A 6,371-nucleotide genomic window follows, 5' to 3' on the forward strand; every position below is an offset into this window, starting at 1 on the left:
GTTGCACAAATCACTGTTGCACAAATCACTGTTGCACAAATCACTGTGCAACACTAGTGCTATGTGTGGTGACAGTGTAGTTAGTAGGGAAGCGAAAGGAATTCAACCTGCTCTCCTTGCAGGTTGTGAGAGGAGAGGCTCTGCCCAACTCCCAGTTTTCCCTGCATGCAAGTGCTTGGCTGGTGTGTGCAAAGCTTTAGGAAAAGCTTTTAGTTCTCTTGTTCTTTAGCAGAATCACTTATTCAGGGATTTATCATCTTCAGCACTTCAGATCCATTGGAAAGGTTTTCTGGCCTTGTTCTTGATTCTGAATTCTACACAAACACTTCTACCCATGTGTGAAATAAAGCATGGCACTCATCAACCTAGAAAGTAATGTTAAGAACATGTGAAAATTTGCCAGTTTGCTTGTAACTAACTCGTGATCGTGACAGCTCAAGTGAAATGTGCAGCCTGAACTCGGAGCATGTTTTGGTTTTTTTTGTATGGCTGTTTGCAAAGTGCTTCTGAAGGGTTATGCATTGAAGAGTGGTTTTGAGAACAAGCTGGTGCTGGTGTCCTAATCCTCTCTGAACTTCCCAGGAGTGCTTCTCCAGTGTGTGTGGCTTTTTCTTTTCCCATTCGCCATGTAACATTTCCAAGTATCCATCCTGAATTTTCTCTAGTAAAAAAGTTAGCTGTCTCCCTTTAGTCATCAATCCTATTTATAGTTGGTAATTTAGAAAACTTCTGTCAGTGTCTCCCTCCCGCTTGCTCCTTGTTGGACTAAGCAAGTGATGCTCTTCCAGAGCAACCCAGGAGAAGTGGGATCTCTGACCCTGTTTCTCTAGACTCAGCAGCTTGCATTGTGTGGTGCTTGAGTGGGCTGCAACTCCTTCAGAGACCTTGCAGCTCTTGGTGAGTCAGGGAGGTTCTCTAGTATTTTTTACGTAGGCTATTGCTACTAACATATCCTAAAATTAGTTTTGCTTCCTGACAGTGTAAAGGAATGCTGTTTTCTACAATTTTGTTGTATTTCTGCTGCTTGACTGCATCTTTCAGGTGTTTTCCTTTGCACATGATGTTACTCACTGTTTAAAATCTCTGCTTAGTAGGATTGCTCAACACTTGTTGCATTGAGTGCTCCTTCTTGCAATCTGTGCTCAGGAGTGGGAGAGCAAATACTCCGCCCAGAAGTCCAGAGTCCCATCTCCAGTTCTCATGTGTCCCCGCTGATGGACTTCAGCCTTCCACTTCTGGCTTGTGCCAGCACACTAAAGGTGTATGTGTGGGCACCACCAGCCTCAGCATCAATCAGGCTCATAATCTCCAGCTCTGGAGTTTGATTCAGAATATGAGCAGGCTTTGCCGTGTTTACTGCAGGAACAGAGATGTATGTGAAGAAGGGTTAAATGCTGTAGTACAGTACATCTCCAAAAAAACCCAAAAAACCTAATGATGTGTGGAGGACAGATGTTTGCATTAAGGTGAAAAGAATACCCATCTCTGATAAACAGCCTGAGAGGGAAATGCTTGAAAATTTATTAGCCTGGGGGATGAATAGCTGTGTTATTTTAAGCTAGCTCATTCTCTCAGCCTTCTGTGTGTTTTAAAGTAGGGATACTTGTAATGGAAACTGGTTAATTAAAACTAGAGAATTTATACAAGGATGTAATCTAGAGTAGTATCTTTCTCCTGTTTCTTTGTTTTCCTTTTTTGTCCAGTGTACTTCCCTCCCTTTGGGAAGATTATCTGTGAAGCACCCTGGTGACAGCAAGGAAAGGCCTTGTGTAGAAGTGAGGAGCACAGAAGTGTCTCCAGCAAAGAAGTCCAACTGGAATCGTGCTGGGTGTTGCTGCCAGTTGGGTAAATACTCTCCTGTGTAAAGAACAAGTAAGCTAGGAAGCCCTGAAGGTGTGAGGGCAGAGTTGAGAGTGTCATTTGGGGGGAACTGCAGTAGTTCTCCACCTGGGAATTGTTTTTTGGTAGGTGGGTGAAACATGTTGTTCTTGGTCTTGTGAATCCCAGAATATGCTGAGTTGGAAGGGACCCACAAGGATCCTTGAGTCCAACTCCTGGCCCTGCACAGGACCATCCCCAAGAGTCACACCACGTGCCTGAGAGCATTGTCCAAACGCTTCTTGAACTCTGTCAGGTTAGTGCTGTGACCACTTCCCTGGGGAGCCTGTTCCAGTGCCCAACCACCCTCTGGGTGAAGAACCTATTTGTAATATCCAACCTAAACCTCCTCTGACACAACTTCAGACCATTCCCTTGGGTCCTGTCACTAGTCACCACAGAGAGGTGGTGAAGGGGGGAAGACCCCTCTTCTTCCCCTCATGAAGAAGTTGTAAACTGTGATGAGGTCTTCTTTCAGTCTCCTCTTCTCCAGGCTGAATATATTCATCCCTAATACATATGGTTGGGATGATCATGTCTGCTATGAAAGGGATGATAGTAAGAAAGTATCTCCTAATTATTCTAACAGAAATGCCAAATGTGATTCTGTAGGCTTGTATATGAATACAAATATGGGATAAACACTGTAACTGGTAGGTAAAGCATCTCGTGTTGGGCTTGCATGGTTTAATTACTTGCCTAATTAGATTTAGGGTTGCTACTTGTAGTTTCAGATAACTTCTGTTGCTCACTTACTGGTATGCTTTAGGAAACCAGGGTTCCTAGAGAAAAGCAAAAGATTTTTCAGATTGAGTACATTAATATCTGAAAATGCTAGAACTGGAGCAATTTGAGTTCCTTCCCCTGTAGCACTTATAATTGTACCAAAGAATTCTATCTTAGATCTTCTTTTTTTTTTGACTCTTGATTATTTAACCTTAATGTGATATATTGTTTTTCAATCTGTGCAACTTCCAGATTCCTGGAGTTGAAGTCTAGAGCAGTACACCATCAGCCACTGAGTGAGTCATTAGCAGAGCTGAAATCCTGATCCACAATATAAGCTTCTCCAGCTAACATGGCAAAAGAGCTATATGCAAAATTTCCTACTGAGCTTCTAATTTACTCCCTTACCCTCAGCAACAGATGGTAACACCTAAAATCCTGGGGTTTGGTTGTGGGTTTTGAAAGAATCCTCATGTGTAGCAGTTCTTCAAATTAGAGTTGAGATGTCCAGAAGCTGAGCCTCAGGGAAAATAATGCCTGTTCCATTGTTTCTTGTATTTCTTTTCCCATTTTTATTACCCTCCCTGCTTCTTTTTCTCTTGAGGGTTCTCTTGTTTTTTGCTCATGACTCAGTTGCTTCTCAGTTGTGGGAGACAGCTGGGTGGCTCAGGTTCAGGCATGGTTTGTGTATGTGCAGAACTTACTGTCTAGTTGACTGTACAGATTTGGGTTTGGTTGCATCTTTGTTTTTTTTTCTGTTTTTTATACCTCGCTTCTGTTTTCTCCTCCTAAGTAATCGTGAGCTGTGTGTTCTAGGAGGGGGTATTCCATCAATCATGGCAGTAACCTGAGGAACAACTGGGCTTCTACTTCTTGAGGAGCTCTCTACTCACTGGACAAGGAAGAGCAGAGTTGGGGAGCTCAGCTCTAGGAATGTTAATCACAAAGATTTTTTCCAAAGGTTTTTCATGTGTGTTAGAAGACTACCATTGAAGCAGAAAGGGAGAAAGGCTGTAATGAGAGAAGGGGAATGGGACATGAGGGATAAACTCAGTGGGGCAAAGGTTTTTATTGTTGAGGGGAGGAGCTTGTTGTGCAGAGACTGAAGAATCTGGTCTCCTTCCAAAGTGTCTGCTTTTAGATGCAGAGGTGTGGAAGAATGTGTGTAGATACAGAAAGCAGAAGGCGGAGAACTACCTATAGTTCTGCAGTTGCTGCTACCCAATCAACGCTTACATGCTGTTCTTCTCTGTACTGTACTTCACCAAAAAGACCCAGTTTCATGTTCTTTATCTGTGACTGGCTGGTCTGTTTCTCCAAAACTCTTCCCTTGTATCTGTTCTCATCTCTGGAAAACCTGTTTCCCATAGGCTTTGGTCCCTCTGCTCCCTTCCCCAGGATACTTATCCTACCAGCAAAAGTGCTTGAGCTATAAATTTGTAACTTACTATTGTTTTTCACAAATATATTTTCTTGAAAAATACAGTGCTCCTGATGTCTGAGTCCTATCTGCTACAAGAGCTCTCCATCTCCAGAGTGTGACGAGTAGAGGTGATTCATCATGGCTTAAAAGTCAGATCTCCCAACTCAGAATATTCTGTGACTCAGTGACTCTAACAGGAGGGAGGAGCAGCAACCAGGAGAAGGATAGGGCAGTAGACAATCACTGCACTGCTGGAAAAAGCTGCTACCCTGTCAGTAGTTGAACAAGCTATTAGAGTTAGAGTGTCTTGCAGTTTGTTCCTGCCCTCAGATGTCCTGCGTGTCCAAGCTAGTGTTTGTCTTGCATGGCAGAAAGGAATGTGTATTCTTATCATTTTACAGGTGTTCTAATATCATCTCTTTACCTCAGTATTTTTGTCCTGGTAGACCCAGATCTATGTCAAAACTTTTGGGGCTCCACAACTTTGTGTTGATTCCTAGATTTGCATATAGAATACCCCATTTGGTGGACTGGTTCTTCATCTTTGCTATTTATTGCCAGTTCTTGGGTGTTCACTCCAACCTTCACAGCCTTGTTCATGTCCCTTACATTGGAATCAATGGTGTCAGTTTATAAATGAGATGCCTTCAGTCACAAGACTGAGCATGTGGTTTTACATCATGGCTTTCTGATGTAGAAGTTTGGTGTGGAGAGAGAAGGTAGATGGAGAACTCTGCTCTTGCTTTTTTCCTCCTTGTGCTGGCACTGATGTTGGTCTGTTCATGCGATGATCTGGTTAAGGAGTCTACCCTGCAGAAAATTAGTCACTTGGGGCTATTTATGCTCCATAGACTGCTTTGGTCATATGAATTTCAGTGCTGGTGCAACAGAAAGGAAACCTGGCAGCATTATGAAACTATATATTGAGGATACAGTTGAGCCCAGTGGTCAGCTCGAATTGCTCCAAGACCAGGCTGCTGCCAAAAGAATTGCTGCTGCTCTAGTCACTGGCTGTGAGCTCTCGCTGCTTCCCTTATGTTACCTCCAGTCGATGTGTGGCTGTGGTGGTGTGAGTGAGGTCTGCTTGTGTGGCTGACAACTAATTCTGCAAGAAAGATCAGCTGTAGGTAGCTGGGTCAGCTTACTGAGCTGCCTGAAAAGCAACTGGCAAAGAGATGCTGAGGAAGCAGGTAAGAATGGATGACGGGGTGACATCATGCAGCTACGCTGGCTGAAATGGAGCCTAAAACTGCAGGAGGAGCGTGTTTTCAGTTCTGTTGCTTGGTCCCATTTTAATGGGCTATTCCAGAGTCCTGTTTTGCTTGGTTCTTTGTGGGTCAAGATGGGTGGCATGTACCTCTTGTGGGTTTGAGAGGATTGTTTGTGAGTTGCAAAGTATGGTTTTGGAAGTCCTTGCTAACAGATTTAACTAGCTCCTTTCCTTTTCAAAAACTAGAATAATCGTCTTGTATTGATTTGATAGCTAGGGTATTAATTTCAAGACAAAACTTTTTGTCATTCCTTCTACAGTAGTTTAGTATTCTGTTCTTTCTGTGGTCTTGTCCTTAAGGACAGACTGGTTGTGTTTGGCTATATTTCAGGATCTTGTTCTGTTAAGCAAAATCTTGACGTTTTACAGTGTTTGAAAATGGGGTGTGGGATGTGGTAGGGAATCTGTAAATCCAAAAGTCTTTGTAATCCAAGAAATTTTAGTAAAATGAAAGAGGTGGATTTTCAAGCTGCCACCTATGCAGAATTGTGGTAGCATCTCATCACGGCTGGATTTGTCACTTCTATGTTATTGCTGGTTTTGTTTAAATCAAAGTGTAGAATTGCTGATATAAAACATTGCCTTGGCAACATCTGAAAATAATGCATTTGTTCAGAGAAATGTTAGTGTGACATACCGGTGTAGACTAGCTTGTTTCAGTCACTGTAAGTAAGCTTTGGATTGAAACCATGTTTCTTGTACACTAACCTAGAATTGGTCTCTTCAAACTTACTTTTAGCACAAATTCTGTACAAAGTGAGGAAGTAGATTTGAGTAAGAGTATATCTTATTTCATAAATGCATATTGTTTTAAAATAACCTTTACTGTAGAAATTGGTTTACATTTTCATTTTAGGATCTTATTTTGGGGGGAATTGGTCATATGGCATGCCATTCAAAACTTTTAATGTCCAATGCAGTACCTCCTGTATGCATATACTTATTAGCTGTGGATTTTCTGCAGTCTGAACTTTTGCCCTTATTCCTAAATTTTGGAGCAATGATACTGTTCTTTAAAAAGCCTTTTCTCCTTTCTCCCTTCTCCTCCTTTCTCCCTTCTCCTCCTTTCTCCCT

General features: G+C 42.3%; 1 protein-coding gene and 1 long non-coding RNA gene across 2 annotated transcripts in view; one reads left to right on the forward strand and one right to left on the reverse strand.

Annotated features, from left to right (window-relative positions):
- Positions 1-6,371, forward strand: part of HSD17B12 (hydroxysteroid 17-beta dehydrogenase 12) — an 85,092-nt gene that overhangs the window by 5,443 nt on the left and 73,278 nt on the right.
- Positions 3,650-6,365, reverse strand: LOC113977856. The gene is made up of 2 exons (XR_003537425.1): positions 4,961-6,365; positions 3,650-4,803 (listed from the first exon to the last, which is right to left on the reverse strand). It is a non-coding gene; the product is annotated as an uncharacterized LOC113977856 (long non-coding RNA).

The sequence above is a fragment of the Neopelma chrysocephalum genome, unplaced genomic scaffold (assembly GCF_003984885.1).
Source record: "Neopelma chrysocephalum unplaced genomic scaffold, ASM398488v2 Primary Assembly neopelma1_24, whole genome shotgun sequence".
NCBI lineage: Eukaryota > Metazoa > Chordata > Aves > Passeriformes > Pipridae > Neopelma > Neopelma chrysocephalum.